The sequence below is a fragment of the Schistocerca serialis genome, chromosome 4 (genome assembly GCF_023864345.2).
Source record: "Schistocerca serialis cubense isolate TAMUIC-IGC-003099 chromosome 4, iqSchSeri2.2, whole genome shotgun sequence".
Lineage (NCBI taxonomy): Eukaryota > Metazoa > Arthropoda > Insecta > Orthoptera > Acrididae > Schistocerca > Schistocerca serialis.
In genome coordinates, this window is record NC_064641.1 from 465,396,392 (window position 1) to 465,414,191 (window position 17,800).

Consider the following 17,800-nt stretch of genomic DNA (forward strand, 5'->3'; position numbering starts at 1 on the left):
GTGACAGAACTGCAATCCTTCGACAAATTACTGCAGATTTCAGTGCTGGGCCATTAACAAGTGACAGTGTGTGAACCATTCTATGAAACATTATCGATATGAGCTTTCGGACCCGAAAGCCCACTCGTGTACCCTTGATGACTGCACGACGCAAAGCTTTAGGTGCGCCTAGGCCCATCATCACCTACATTGGACTGTTGATGACGGGAAACATGTTGCCTCCTGATCGGACGAGTCTCGTTTCAAATTGTATCGAGCGAATGGATGTGTATGGGTATGGAGACAACCTCATGAACCCATGGACCCCGTATGTCAGCAGGGGACTGCTCAAGCAAGTGGAGGCTCTGTAATGCTGTGGGGAGTCTGCAGTTTGAGTGATGTTGGACCCCTGATACGTCTAGATACGATTCTGATAGGTGGCGTATGCATCCTGTCTGATCACCTTTATCCGTTCATGTCCAGTGTGCATTCCGACCGACTTGGGTAATTCCAGCAGGACAATGAGACACCCCATACGCCCAGAATTGCTACAGAGTGGCTCCAGAAACACTCCTCTGAGTTTAAACACTTTCGCTGGCCACCAAACTCCCCAGACATGAACATTATTGAGCATACGTGGGGCGCCTGGCAACGTGCTGTTCAAAAGAGATCTCCACCCCCGGTTCTCTTACGGATTTATGGACAGCCCTGCAGGATTAATGATGACAGTTCCCTTCAGCACTACTTCAGACATTAGTCGAGTCCATGCCATGTCGCGTTGCTCCACTTCTGCGTGCTAGCGAAGGCCCTACACGATATTAGACTGTTGTACCAGTTTCCTTTTCTCTTCAGTGTATTTCTATTTTCTAAACAATTAAAGTAGTACCTGTCGCGGGGAACGTATGTCATTGGGCTGCCAGCGCTCTCAACCCAAAGCGTCATATTAAAAGAGGTAAAATCACGAATCGTAAGACCACACAACATGATTCCATTCAGCTACTGCTAGTTTCAATGTTGTTTGGCCCTTTAAAGGCTTACAGCTTTTTGTGCCACCGAAAGCAGTGATCCTTTGCTACGCAACCAACTCGAAATACGTATTGCATGCACTTTCATTCGCCTTCTTCGTTCAGGTCCTGGTTGAGATGGATCTGTATTCACTGAAAGTAGCAATTCCTGTTGGGTTTGAACAGACTTGTTTGGAAATGTATTTTGTTATTTTATTTACCATTTTACTGATTGTAGCCACATGAATATTGGTATGAGCGCTGAAGGATGTAAATTAATACCATAGAATAATCAGAATTTAATGTTTTAAATTTATAATTATGATGCTGCTTTGCTAGGAAGGACGGAATCACTCAACGTGGTCGTAGAATATTTACAGAGAGGTTACATGAGCCATGATGTACCTACTAATATCGTGACGGAACTCCTTGTGCCTGGAGTAGAGCAGCAGTTCGACCTGGCAAGGACTCAGCAAGTGGTCGGAAGTCCACTGTAGAAATATGGAGCCCTGCTGCCTCCATAGCCGTCCATAACTGCGAAAGTGTTTCCGGTGCAAGAATTTTGTGCACGAACTGACCTTTCGATTATGTCCAATAAATGTTCGATGGGAATCATGTCGGGCGATCTCAGTAGCCACATCACTCGCTCGAACTGTGCGGAATGTTCTTTAAGACAATCGTGAACAACTGTGGCCCGGTAGGATGGCGCACTGGGGAATATAAAAAATCCATGGAAGCCTGCAAATGGTCTCGGGTGGTTCAAGTGGACAGAGGGCCCAGTCCATTTCACACAAACACATCCCACAGCATTATGGCGCTACGAACAGCTTGCACAGTGTCTTGTTTACAACTTTGGTGCTTGGCTTCATGGGGCCAACACCACACTCAAATCCTACCATGAGCTCTTATCAACTGAAATCGGGACTCATCTGACGAGACCACGGTTTTCCGGTCGCCTTTGGTCCGACCAGTATGTTCACAAGCCCAGGAGAGACGCTACAGACGAAGTCGTGCTGTTAGCAAAGGCATCTCGCTTCGGTCATGTGCTGCCGTAGCCCATTAACGCCAAATTTCGCCGCGATGTTCTAACGGATGAGTTCGTCTGCGTCCCACAATGATACACTATGTGATCAAATGTATCCGGACATCCCAAAAATCACACTTTTTTCATATTAGGTGCATTGTGCTGCCGACTGCTGCCAGACACACCATATCACCGACCTCCGTAGTCATTAGACATCGTGAGAGAGCAGAATAGGGTGGTGCGCGAAACTAACGGACTTCGTTTGGTGTCACTTGCGTCATACGTCTGTAGGCGAGATTTCCACACTCCTAAACATTCCTAGGTCCACTGTTTCCGATGTGATAGTGAAATGGAAACGTGAAGGGACACGTGCAGCACAAAAGCGTACAGGCCGACCTAGTCTGTTGACTGACGGAGACCGCCGATATTTGAAGAGGGTCGTAATGTGTAATGTAATAGGCAGACATCTATCCAGACCATCACACACTAATTCCAAACTGCATCAGGATCCGCTGCAAGTACTACGACAGTTAGGCGGGAGGCGAGAAATCTTGGATTTCATGGTCGAACGGCTGCTCATAAGCCACACATCACGCCTGTAACGTCGCTTGGTGTAAAGAGCGTAAACTTTGGACGATTGAACAATGGAAAAATGTTGTGTGGAGTGACGAATCACGGTACACAGTGTGGCTATCAGATGGCAGGGTGTGGGTATGGCGAATGCCCGATGAACGTCAGTCATATGCCAGCGTGTATACTGCCAACTCTAATATTCGGAGGCGGTGGTGTTATGGTGTGGTCGTGTTTTTCATGGAGAGGGCTTCCACCCCATGTTTCGTGGCACTATCACAGCACAGACCTACATTGATGTTGTAAGCACCTTCTTGCTTCCCACTGTTGAAGACAAGTTCGGGGATGGCGATTGCATCTTTCAACACGATCGAGCACCTGTTCATAATACACAGCTTGTGGCGGAGTGGTTACACGACAGTAACTTCCCTATAATGGACTGGGCTGCACAGAATCCTGACGTCAATGCTAGAGAACACCTCTGGGATGTTTTGGAGCGCCGAATTCGTGCTAGGCCTCACCGACCGACATCTACACCTCTCCTCAGTGCAGCATTCCGTCAAGAATAGGCTGCCATTCTCCAAGAAACCTTCCAGCACCTGATTGAACTGACGCCTGCTAGAGTGGAAGCAGTCATCTAGCCTAAGGGTGAGCCAACACCATTTTGAATTCCAGCGTTACCGATGGAGGGCGCCACGAACTTGTAACACATTTTCAGCCAGGTGTATCTGCGCTTATTTCAAGCAGTGTTGTTTGTCTGTTAGCACTGTCTACTCTACAAACACTGCTGTTCTCGCTCGTTAAGTGAAGGCAGTCAGCCACTGCCTTTTTTGTGGTGAGAGATAAATCCGAAATTTGGTGTTTTCGGTACAGTGTTGACATTGTGGATCTCTGAATCGTCAGTTCCCTGACGATTTCCGGAATGGAATGCCTCATGCGTCTAACTCCAACCACAATTCCGTGTTGAAAGTAAATAATTCCCGTCGTGGGGCCATAAGTACGTTGGAAACCTTTCCACATGAATCACCTAAGTATAAATAACAGCTTCGCCAATGCACTTCCTTTTATGTACATTGTGTACACGATACTACCGCCATCTGTATAAGTGAATGCCGCTACCCATGTCTTTTGTCGCCGTAGCGCATCTTCTACGTGTCCCTGCGTACGTTGCATGTGAAGAATGCTGAGGAGGAAAGCTGAAGGAAATGAGTTATACGCACTGCATTGACATTCTCCACCAGCACCTAGGCTATAGTCCAGGAAGAGCTTTTTATATTCAACGTTAGGACTAAATACATCATTCAAAGAAGCCAGAGAAATACTGTGGGCAGCCAAAAAGTTATCTCGAAGCAGGAGTATAGTCAGCAGAATGCTTACCAGACGTTCATAACTTAGACAGGACCACATGGCGATCACTAAACTGCCTACAAACGGGTGTTGGCAAATAAAACAATTTAATCTAATGGGTATAGATACAAGGAGCAACACTGTGTGAATGTGGAGTAGTACACGCAACGAAACACCTGCGTCAGTGTTAATGTTGCCCTGATTCTTGCAACGAAGACAAATTTTTCAGTCTAGATCTGCATGAGTTCTCTGCAATTCCTAATCAAGTGTCTGGTAGAGGGTTCACCGAACCGCGTTCAAGCTATTTCTCAGCCGTTCTATTCTCGAACAACGCGCGATAAAAACGGACAATTAAATCTTTCGCTACGACCTCTGATTTCTCTTATCTTCTTATGATAATGATTTCCCCCTATTTAGATGAGAGCTATAAAAAGTATTTCCGCATTCGGAGGAGAAAGTTGGTGACTGAAATTTCATGAGATCATCCTGTCGTAACGAATAACGCCTCTGTTTTAATGATTACCACCCTAATTCGCGTATCATATCCGTGCCAGTCTCTCCCCCATTTCCCGATAATACAAAAGGAGTTGCCCTTCCCCGAACTTTTTCTGTGTCCTCCATCTGTCCTATCTGATGAGGATCTCATACCGCGTAGCAATACTCCAAAAGAGAATGGACAAGATTACTGCAGGCAGTCTATTTAGTCGACTTGTAGCATTTTCTAAGTGTTCTGCTAATAAGTCGCAGTCTTTGGTTTGCTTTCTCACAACATATGATCCTTCCAATTTAAGTTATTAGTAATTTTAATCCCTAAGTACTTAGTTAGACTGCCTGCCTTTAGATTTGTGTGATTAATCATGTAACCGGAATTTAGCGGTTTCGTTTTAGCTTTCATGTCTGTGACACTTTTCATTATGTAGAGTCCAGTGCCTCTTTTCGCAGCATACAAATGTCTTGTCTGAATCATTTTGCAGTTGGTTTTGATCAGCTGATTACTTCACAAGACGATAAATGACGGCATCATCTCCAAAAAATGTAACAGGTCCATTCAGAATGTCTCCCAAATCGTTTGTATGGATCAGGAACAGCAGAGGGACTGTAACACTTCCTTGGGGAACGCCAGACATTACTTCTGTTTTACTCGACAAGTTTCTTTCTATAATAGAACATTTCAGAGGACAATTTACAACTTACCAACTCCAAAGATGACATAATTGATTTATAATTAGCTTAATTGTATTCTATGTCAAATTTTCATCCGTATTTTAAGTTGAGAACAAATGCTGGAGTGTCAGCATCTGCTACCGCTTTTCTTTACTTGGCGCTCCTCCTGTCTGTACGTTAGGTAGAAGATGGTTTCGTAAGTCGTTCGCCTTAATAAGGTGATGCCATCGACCAGCTGCCACTGTAGCAGCTTTAACGGCGTATCACACTTTCAGTGATAGAACCTGCCCTCACTTTATTCGTTAAGCCTGTCTCACAGTTCGCTACGTCGCGCGCGTGGCTACTGGCTAGCAGGTGGGAGTGACGGCTACCTCGCATATATTAAACCCCTCATATGGTGTATGATTCCATGCGGAAGTGACCTAGCTGGCTTGACGCAGTGAGCGGCACGGCGCGCGAGCCGGGTGAACTCCAGTCTTTCTCAAACGATTGTAAAGAAAGAATTCGATAAAAAAAAAACTGACTCTCGCACGTCTTATATCTTCCTTGTCAGCATCATTATGAACTGCCCACCATTTCGTTAATGGTCATATTTATTATGATAGTTCAGCATTAAATAAATCACATCATGAATTTCGGAAAGATTGCAGTGAAAAAAAGAGGTTGCCATGACTTTGTCTTTGGTGCATGTTAGGTCATATGTTGCTGCACATGAAATGTAGCTAACATTTTTCTTCAAACTTTGAAAGATACTGCTATCTCTCACCATTCTCGAGAGAACGGATCGTATGTAAAAGCGCTTCGTCCCAAGCTCGCTCGCCAGCAAAAAAGCCAGAATGAAATATTGACAAAATTCCTCTTGTCTCGTAAATGGTTATAGATACTGAAACAACACTTAGGCAAATGATAGCACACAAAGAAGAGAATACTTCGCCATATGATCAATATGCGAAACTTTAGTATCTACCGTAATATCCAAGAGACTACAGGTTTTTTAACTGAAATGATGTTACATTTAAACGCTATCGGTAGCTGTTGAAATGAGAATTGCTGTGGGTTTGGAACAACATACGTAAAAAATTTCACTTTATTTTTGTACCGAGAAAGGGCATTTTCATTAATTACTGACTTCTCTATCCATCAATTGCGGTTTTATGATTCTGTAGCAGTTTCTACTGCATCAGAGCGTTAGTGACATGAATATTTACAAACTCCACTGTGTTTTGGCGAAAGAAGCAGATTTGACCGAGGCTGCAACTGAATTTATGTATTACTCAAAACTTGCCATTGAAAACGTCTCTCAGCAGTAAATTAAAGGGAATAAGAAATCTGGCTAAAATAAAATGATACTTCTGTTGAAATTTTTAATGGAATCCTATACCCTAGTGTGTTATGTGGACTGACAATGGCCAAAGAATTTCGTTTCTGTATCTCAATGGTATGAGAAATATGAAAACATTAAATTCGAGAACTCCAGTAAACTACCTATCAAGGTGTAAACAGATTACACATAATCTCGACAAATTAAAAGATCTTTGTGGTGAAAACTACAATCGCTCTTTCTGTATAGGAATAGGAAAGAAGAGAGTGCTGTTGATTGTTTTCCTATTTCTTAGATTATTGAGATATAGAAACAAAATCCGTTGCTCAGTTTCAGTCCGTATCATTCGTTATTACATATACACTCGGATAAAGGATTTCGTCGAAATGTCAGTAGAACTATCGATTTATTTTCGCCAGACTTCTTATTCCCTTCAGTTTTCTTCAGAGAGACGTTGCCAGTGGCGGGTTTTGAGTAATCATAAGTTCCCTTGTTGCCATCTTCAAACCTGCTTCTTTCGCCAAAAAAAGCAGAGTTTGTAAATATTCATGCCATTAACATACTAATGTAGTTGAAACTACGACAGAAATATGAAACAGCAACTTACGGAAAGACAAGTTAGTAGTTTATGAAACTAAAGTGAAATTTCTTCACATATGTTGTTCCAGATCCACACCAATTCTCATTTCACCAGCTATCAATGGCGCTAAATATTACATTAGTTCATTGAAACAAATCTGTTATTGCTTGAATATCGCAGCAGATATGGAAGTTTGGCGTATCAATCATATGACGAAGTACTCTTCTCTCTGTGTACTGTCGTTTCTCAAAATGTCAGCAGTCTTTAGTATACGAGCATAAATAACACATAAATTCGAATACACATGTTTACTCAATCTCAATGTAAAACGACATGTCGCCAGTCCAAATAATGAAAAATTAATTCCCATAAATTTTATGAATATAATGTTATTCTGCTTTACTGTTAGCAAATAATACTATAAAGCCATTTTTGGGCTACGTAAATCCACGTTTACCAGCAGTGGTATTGCATTACTGACACAAGAAAAAATAAATCTTTGGAGAAATGGAATATGTTTATAATTTTATAATTGCAATTTTAGTATTAAACCGAAGGATACGATACGGTATTGCAGTGCCTGTGTTGTTAACAAGAACGATGTAATGTTCCTTCGCATCGTTCTTCTTAATTAAACAGGCACTGCTATTTCGCATTTATCCATCGACACCAGGCAGCTGTTTAAATTAAAATGGCCTCCCCTGTACGGGAATTACATAGTGTGTGTAAGAGCACAGGTTGTGACGCAGAAACGACGACATATGGAAGCTTGGTCCTGGCTATGTGTCGTACGCGGGTAGACAAAGCGTCTGCCTTTGCCAGTGGAGCGGCACGGACGTTCTGTTTACGTACCGTCTGCAGAGATGCGTGTGTGCATTCTTGCTTGCCACTTCATCGCTGCTTGTTCTGAGTCCCATCACAGCGAAATAACATGGCTCACTAATACAGGCAAACCGTTATAAATATCAGTTTTCAGTCCGATCACACACGCCGCAAGCCTTTGAAGTTGTATGTTTTATACGTGACAACGTTAAAATTGATCCACAGAACATCATCGATATCCACCTCTCTATTTCAAGCACTGTTGTCTACGTCAAGTTAGTCAGTGAGCGCAAATAAGAACAATCTTTAATTCAAACACTCAGATGGACATATTGGGGCAGTCCCTATCGATGAAGCAGGGTTCGGGCTCCATACGCTACGAGTCTTTGAACTTCCGTTTGAAGAGCCATTGGACGTCATCACCGCGGCTTTGCAACGTTATGGAAAAGTAGTAATCCACGTGACCGAAAAATGGACAACTTTTACAACTTCTGGCCCTCAACGGATTAAAACTGAGTAGACAGAACGTCTACCATCCTACCTCATCATCAGCAGCTGTAGGGCATTATTACGCACGCGGGACTGCCATGTACTTGCTCTTGTTGTGACCAAGAAGGGAACTTCAGAGCGTCATGTCTAAAATGGTGACTTGCTAACATCCTGACAAGTGAATCTGTGACTCTTCCTATAATCATGTCCCTCCCCCTCAATTATGCACATGTTGCACGGACTGCAAATACATCCGACGTCGGCCCTACTCTTCAGATAGGCGCTCCCGGTAAGGTGAACATGGTGGAGTCACAACCACTGGACTCATTCTCTATGACGGCGCCCCCTTCAGAAGACAATCAACGGCCGACCTTGCTTTACGGTACGGATGAGAAGATGGAGATTGGCGCACAGGTGGTGCTGACCACACCCTGGTCGAAGAGATCCACTCCCAATTCGGATACACATGTCCGCCAACAGCGTTAGCAGTGAAGACACAAGAAATGGCGGTATATGCTGTCAGACGACTGCCTGATGCGAACGTCTGAAAAGGACTGTGGAATGTCTGGCAGTGTGATGGCGATACAGAGGACAAGGGAGCACCACATCCTGTAGATCACATTGGCAACACTTTCAGTCCTTCCAACTTCACAGCATGGCAGGATCACAAGGACATACCCGCTGCAGATTACGATCCTGCAGCAATGGCAGTGTCTGAGCCAAGAGCCGCAGTTGAGATATTCCACCAACAGTCGATAGTATCCTATGGCGACTGGGCAGGTGACTGTGAAGAGAAGTCTTTACACGTCATGTCTTACACCACGCAACGGAATTCATCCCATTACTGTTGATCTCTTGCCATTTTCGGTGAGCGCGTAATGTAACGTAATGAGCGCAAACCATTTGAGGTGGTGCAGACACGGGTGCTATAGAGAGATTCCAACTTATCATGTTGCGACTATCAACATCAATACTATACGGACACGCACTAATTTATCCTTGCTTCACGGCATACTGAATACTGCTGCCATCTATATAGCAATTCTCCTGGAAGTTCACGTCGACGCTTCACACGCATGTACAGTTACGATGCATGCTTGTCTAACGCCTCTCTCACAGGCAGCGGTAAGCTGTATTTCTGTGGAATGGAAGAGTGGTGGACGACATTCACTATCTCCTGGAAGTTCGAGGCATTGCACTCACACTGCTGGATATAAGGCTTATCAATATCTACGCACCTTCTGGCATGGAAGAAATCGTCGCACCCTTCCACGGCCGCCACGAGCATTTCACGTTCGAGGGTGACTTCAGTTGCATCCTGGCATTCAAATACCAGTTCCCGTGACATAATCGGTGCCCGGATCTCGGGACTCTAATCTACTCTAATCTGGGACCTGCAGATAGTAGACAGTTGGAAACATATTCATGGCCCTCGCCCTGGATTTACAAACTGCACAAATCACTCTTTACGTCGCGTTGACCGTATTTATGTTTGGTGTACTCACGCTACTGAGACACAGGATACAGAACTATGGCTACCGCTTTCTCGGGCCACTGGACTTACATAACAGCCATCACCTTTCGCCGGCAGCGAATGCGGAGAAGCTGCAGTCCATGGAAGTTAGACGTCGCACAGCTGGATTACGAGGGCTGCCGCTAAGTCATCGAGAGTACCTGGCATCCGTGTGGAACCCGCCTCCGTGCATATCCTACGACGGTCTGCTGGTGGTTGGACTACCAAACCGGGCTTGCGACGAAAGTTAATTAACTATGGTGGAGATCACACAGCTTGGCACAGACAAGCGCTTGCTTTCTACTGCAAGGTACTGTGGGACTGTGATATTAATTCGTCAACTGTAGAAAGACAAACGACTATCTTGTTGCTTTGATGACAGACGCATCGTCTCACTGTGCTTTTGTTCACCGTCTTGTCTCTGTAGACATTCTGCAAGCGCCTATGAATATCTGCGACACTCTGGTTTTCCGCCAAAAGAAACTCAGTGACAACTTCCTGCCTGGAACTCACCCCCATTACAGACTCCATTCTGAGGCCAACGTGTAGCGCCGTCACCCATCGGAACTTCATGAAACTATAGGGGCTGAAGCGGGAATATTCCTGCGATGTCACACAACAAATTCCGCCTTATTTTTAACCTAAACTAGCTGAGAAATAAAATGTGTTGCGTTACTTATTGAACGCCCCTCGTACGATCTATAGAGGTGTCACTCCCCGAGACCTTTGTGGAAGGGATGATTATACCAATGAGAAACAGGCCGGTGGCTCGCGGATACATGATTGCCACCCGCTGAAACTTCTGAATTGTAGAGTCCAGATCTATTCCAGACTGTTGGCGGCACGTATACGCCAGACCTTACCCCAAGTTATTTCACCCGATGAAACGTTGCTAGGAGGTGACAGTGACTTGATCGCGCTGGCGAGGGCATGTCTTCTGAAGGGTGCAACGGCGTCAGCTGATTTCACTATTTAGAACCGGTCCTCCGACCTATGCGACACCCGTGGTCATTTATCGCTGTCGTGATGCCACTTCTCCGTTTCGTGAACTTCACGGTGATCGTCAATGGACGACCTACGCCTCCCGTCACGATTTCTCGATCGGTGTGTCAATGCTGCCCTCTGTCTACATTGCTCTATGCTGTTGCCGTTCAAAATGGCTCTGAGCACAATGGGACTTAACATCTTAGGTCATCAGTCCCCTAGAACTTAGAACTACTTAAACCTAACTAACCTAAGGACATCACACACATCCATGCCCGAGGCAGGATTCGAACCTGCGACCGTAGCAGTCCCTCGGTTCCGGACTGCAGCGCCTAGAACCGCACGGCAACCGCGGCCGGCTGCTGTTGCCGTTGAACCAGCGACTAAGAGATATGGCATTACGAGGTCACACATTATTATGTAAAGCGTATGATGACTACCTGGTGATTGTGATTCTCAACGGCGACGACACAGGTAACACACTAGATTGGATCGTTACACAGAGATGGCCTCGGGTAGTCGAAACAACGTTAAATTCCTCGGCATTGATTTCACTCAGATTATACGACGTACCACTGGTCACAACTACCGACGACGTTTACAAAATTTCCGAACAGGAATTGCCTGCAGTCAGGTACTAGAATCTTCCAATGGACTCAATTCGTTATTGAACATTTGGCGTCACGCATCCCTAACATCAGCCAGACACTTCCTATTGTGATGATGTTCGCTAGCGGCTTCCGAGTCATTTGTGGAAGCACGCATACTTTTCAAGATTAAATATGAAACTCTCAGCCTTCCGCCTGACCAAGGAGGTCTTGGCCTTGTCCATGTTTTTGATAGGGCGGTCACTATTTGTAAGCACGTTAATCAAATTATGGTACCTCCGTCCGGATAGTTTGACGGGCTCATTGTTAGAGAAAGTGGGGGTCGACCTCCCTCACACCGCCCCCCCCCCTCTCCGACACTCTTCAACATCAGTGTCTTTTTATCTCGACCTCGAAAACGTCCGACTCGCCATACCAGCGATTCGTCTGGCGGCGACATAGGCGGTGTATAGCGTCATATGACGTTTTGGAGAGGGGGCATCCGAACGTCTGTTGAAACGTAGTGTGACGGACGTTTCGCCATGTTAGCGCTGGACACCGCCGTCGCTACGATTTGGTTTATCACAGCGGTAAGCAGTTGGGCAGATGAAGACTACACACGATCCATATGGCGGATTCACCACTGTGCACGATCTGTTGCGTCCAAGACAACAACAATGAACACCGTCTTAGCTGCGGCACGTCGGCGAGACGCTTGGTGAAGTAAATGTTGGCATTCTTTCTTTGAGTGACACAATATTGTTTTGAACCTAAGGCACTGTTATTCCCGGATGATACATGTTATCCGCGTACCCAAACTAATCCTGTGAAATGGCTTCGCGGACGTACAGTGCATTATTTGTTTCAAGACGGCCCTAAGGACGCTTTGGACATCTGAAACTACTTGCAGGAACCACATTGCGAGAGCATCCGGAACCCAAAACATGGACATATTTTCTCCAATTATTTAAGAGGTGCGCTTCACGTCCCTCTGCGCAGCTGAATCATCACGGATTGGAGAAGATAGAATTAAAAGACGGGGCTAGAACAATTCACGATTCAATGTCGGATGCATCTTAGTCAGTACGAGAAGTCATACCCGGATACGCCGTGCCGGTGTGGCCGTGCGGTTAAAGGCGCTTTAGTCTGGAATCGCGTGACCGCTACGGTCGCAGGTTCTAATCCTGCCTCGGGCATGGATGTGTGTGATGTCCTTAGGTTAGTTAGGTTTAATTAGTTCTAAGTTCTAGGTGACTGATGACCTCAGAAGTTAAGTCGCATAGTGCTCAGAGCCATTTGAACCATTTGAGCCATACCTGGATAATTATGCTATGGGAGAGTTGAGACCGTTTCCACTGTACCGCGGTATGTGCCGTCCTGTTTGTTTTTCGTCTTAACTAACGAAATCCTGGCGTGTTTTTGTTGCCAGTCCAGTACTGGCAACGCAGTACGGGTTACTGGTGTCGTGAATTCCACCATTCGATTCTATTTTTGTATTTCATTGCTTTCTTACCCATACATTTCACTCTTTTTATTTCTTTTGCTGCGACTAGAGCTATGTAACAGTCCCCTCCATACACTTCGCTCACAATTTCATGCAACAAGTGCAATATTCAGTTTCAGTCTTTTTTGATACAGAAAAGAAAAATGGCAGAAGAACGGGCATATTTTTAATTTGATGCAGAAGATATTGAAACGCCCGCTAAACCCTCTGGTCAGAACAGGTGATTAGGATTGTGGAAAGGGCCAAATAAGGTGTCGGTCAGGTTCACTCAAAATTGTAATTTACTGTAATTTAATAACACCTTTAAATCAAAACGGCACATAGCCGAACCCTTAGAACTACGAGTTTCAAAACGGCAATTATTTCACGGCTGAGGGCCTCGGAACAAGAAATCTTAGACGTCAACAAAATTACAATGCAGTCAAAATAGCGAATAAAATAATTAAAATATATATGGTATCATAATTAGGCTGGAAAGCCTCAAGGCAAAAGTAGATAGAACAAACATATGCAAGGTGCAATACAAGTGGCTTACGGCCACAATTAAATTTAAAATTTCTAAAATATATTACCATAATCTTTTAAGGCAGAAGGCCGCAATGTTTTTGCTTAAAGGGTAATTTCAAGAATAAGGTTTTAATCGGCTTAAGGCCCAAAATTGACTTTCCAAAATTCAAAATACATGAAGTCCAGTGAAAACAAATTTTAAATGGTTGGCTATGATAGATTATAAACAGACAATTAAACACCGGTGAGGAGGCCAGCAAAGAAAATGGCACTCAGAAGCCTCCAGGGATGTCGGTCTGTCCTCGTCCACTTAAATGAGACAGGTGGTGAGCCCACTGCACTTGATCGGTCGGAACCCAACCAGGGAACAGCCACGGACCGACCGACACAACGACTTGTTGCCACCAATCAGTACATGAGCACTGAAACACAAAAGGTTACGAACGTGATTATCCACAGTGAAATATGTATTAGCTGTCAAAACTACACACCACGTTGGACAGCAACAACAGGTGAGGAAAAGACGCTGCCTGTAATTACATTAGTGTCCAGGGCAGGTAACCGGAACACTAACGGCCACAAGGCAGAAAATTCTGTTGGTACACTTGAATTTGAAATACGGTAATATAGTTAACTTCACCCAAAAGGAACACTGCCTGAATTTACTTCAGTGGCCAGGACAGGTAATCAGGACACTAACGGCCACAAGGCAAAGAATTCCGCTGGTGCACTTGAATTGTAGTCAATCAATATAGTTAATTGCACCGCATGGCGGCTAAATTTCAGCAATAGTAACACTCTGTGTCGCTCACAGGAAAACCTCCCCAATAGCGAACCACCGAAACGAACCACAACATGAATGGACATGGCTTGGGTAGTTGAAACCACTCAGCTTTGACCTCCTGGGTCGGTGAATCACGAAGTTCGTAGCGATCGGGCAGCTCCACACACTCTGCGACACTGCGCAGGGACTGCCAGCGGACCCAGCCGACTGCAACCCGTGGAGATAACTTCCCTGGGCCGCAGCAACCGACCGACTCCTATCAGAATGCCGACAACATCTACAATAGACGTCAGTGGAAACAACGCCAACTACACACACAACCTGACAAACACTAGCACGAAGACCTAAATGATACCCACCAGTAACTAAGCACCAGTAACACACACACACACACACACACAGTCGACTCATGACTGATCGGCGACCCAAATCGCGTCTTCCGGTAGCACAACCGACCAACGATCCACCAAGACCGCGCCCAGGCTCAAGTGATGCGTGGCGGCAATGGTCGGGCGAGCCATGTCGACGCCGACCTCACAGCTCCAACCCCACTGCACTAGTGCCGCATTGCAACTGACCGACTAGCAGGTCCGGACTGCGATCCAGACGCGTTCCAACTGACTGACAGACGCGAATTCGCAACCCGAACTCGCTCACGGCAGGCAACGACCGGGAAGTAATAGCAGTCGAGCACAGACACTACGAGAGGGGATATATCGGTACGCGGCGCTAGCGCCGGTCGCGGTCAGGCAAAGCAGCAACTCAGTGACAGTAGTAATTGAAACTGACGTAGTGATGTGGAAGTACGTTAGAAACAGGGTATAAAATACATGATGGCGGGAACACGAGCCACGCACGGCTCAGATATAATTTTGGAAAGTGCTTTGTTTAAAGGGTATGAAGCCAGACAGAGGAGGCACACACTAGCGGTCGCATGGTGGCGAGGCAGGGGGCACTTCCAAAGGAAAAAAAAAAAAGAAAAAAAATAATTAAGGCGATCGCTCTCGTAAAGCGGTAAATCCAGGTTCGTGTCCCGGTCCGGCACAAATTTTCATTTCATTTCATTTCATATACATGTTGTGAATTGGCAGGAGCCAATTCACGGGGTTTGGAGGAAGCCGAAAGGCACGCGTTTAAGATCACTTAGGCTGGCGTGAGATCTGGAACAGGTAAAGTAATTATACTATCAAGAAAAGTACGTAGCTGCTGGAATACTTAACTTTAATCCATAATTGGTGAACATCGGTCTGACTGCACATGCATCCCAAGATAAATAACAAATGATAATGGCGCCTTGCTAGGTCGTAGCAAATGACGTAGCTGAAGGCTATGTTAACTATCGTCTCGGCAAATGAGACCGTAATTTGTCAGTGAACCATCGCTAGCAAAGTCGGCTGTACAACTGGGGCGAGTGCTAGGAAGTGTCTCTAGACCTGCCGTGTGGCGGCGCTCGGTCTGCAATCACTGATAGTGGCGACACGCGGGTCCGACGTATACTAACGGACCGCGGCCGATTTAAAGGCTACCACCTAGCAAGTGTGGTGTCTGGTGGTGACACCACAATACATGTCTGAAGGAACGTTGCATCGTTCTTCTTTGTTACACAGGCACTGAAATATCGTATTTGTCCGCCGATACCAGGCAACCACTTTCAGCTAAAATGTCATCCCCCGTACGGGAATCACGCAAGTGTATTCGAGTACAGGTTGTGACGCAAGAACGACGACATGCGGTGCATCACAAAAGTATTTGACCACCTTCATTGTTCTTGAAATGTGAAGTTCTCTAGGAACATCTGAGGCCGACGAGAAGCAATTGCTGGTCCATTCTGTAGTGTGAATATTGTCTCACAATGGACCACAAGCAGGTCGCTGTATAATGTAATTAACTACGTGCAATGTACATTTGCATCATAAGGCACCACAACGTGCAGTCCCTTTATTACTCGGGCACATGTCGTATAGGCGGCGGTGGTACTAGCTATAGGCCGAGCAGGCTCATTCTGTGCCGCGTTTCCGCGTTGTTAACAAGCATGGTGCACAGTTCGATGGGCCGGAAAGGAAACAATACGTCATTTAAATGTTCAGATGCGTGTGAAATCTTGTGGGACTTAACTGCTAATGTCATCAGTACCTAAGCTTACACACTACTTAACCTAAATTATCCTAAGCACAAACACAAGGAGATAATTCAGAGGCTTACTTTACTAAGATACAGGTTATCTGGCAGTTTTTCTAGGAGCTCTTTGCGGTGTGGGGGAGTAGCCATGTATGTGAAAAACGGCATCCCATTTGAGTCAATTGATGTTTCAAAGTACTGCACTGAAAAGATTTTTGAATGTTGTGTAGGTGTGCTTAAATTTAGTGGAGATAAACTTCTAACTAGACCGCCAGACTCCGATTTCACAACATTTTTCTAAAGCTGGAGGAGGTTCTCGGTTCACTTTATAGGAAATTCAAAAAGTTAGTTATATGTGGTGACTTCAATATTCATTGTATAAGTGATTGTGCAAGGAAAAGGATGCTGGTAGACCTCCTTAATTCATACAATCTTATGCAAACCGTATTCTTTCCAACGAGAGTGCAAGGGAACAGTAGAACAACCATAGACAACATTTTTGTTCATTTCTCATTACTAGAAGGGCATTCTGTTAGCAAAAAGGCCAATGGCCTTTCAGATCATGATGAACAAATTTTAACTCTAAAAGATTTTTGTGCTGCAACACATGTCAAATATAGTTATCAACTGTTTAGGAAAGCTGATACAGTTGATGTAGAGACCTTTGTAAACCTTATCAAGGAACAAGAGTGGCAAGATGTTTATAGTGCTGATACAGTAGACGATAAATATAATGCTTTCCTCAAGACTTTTCTCGTGCTCTTTGAAAGTTGCTTTCCGTTAGAACGTTCAAAACAGGGTACTAGCACAAACAGGCAGCCTGGGTGGCTGACTAGAGGGATAAGAATATCCTGTAGAACAAACTGGCAATTATATCAAAACGTTAGAAATAAAAAATCTAAATGCAACAGCCAATTACAAACAGTATTGTAAGGTGCTTTAAAATGTTATTAGGAAGGCAAAAGTATGTGGTATGCAGATAGAATAGCTGAGTCACAGGATAAAATTAAAACCATATGGTCAGTCGTAAAGGAAGTGGCTGGTCTGCAGAGACAGGTCGAGGATATAGAATCAGTGCGTAGTGGGAATGTCCGTGTTACTGATAAGTCGCATATATGTACAGTATTTAATAATCACTTTCTGAATATAGCAGGTGAACTAAATAGAAACCTAGTCCCAACAGGGAATCATATAACGCTCTTAGAAAAAAGTGTTCCGAGACTGTTACCTGAAATGCTCCTCCATGATACTGATAAGAGGGAGATTGAGTTAATAATTAAATCACTAATGACCAAGAACTCTCATGGATATGACGGGGTATCTAGCAGAATACTGAGGTATTGTTCTATGTATGTAGGCTCAGTACTTAGCCATATCTGTAAGTTCTCCTTTAGGAGTGGTCGGTTTCCTGACCGGTTAAAGTACTCGGTAGGGAAGCCACTTTATAAAAAGGGAGATAGGGATAATGTTGACAATTTTAGACCTATTTCTATGCCATCGGTG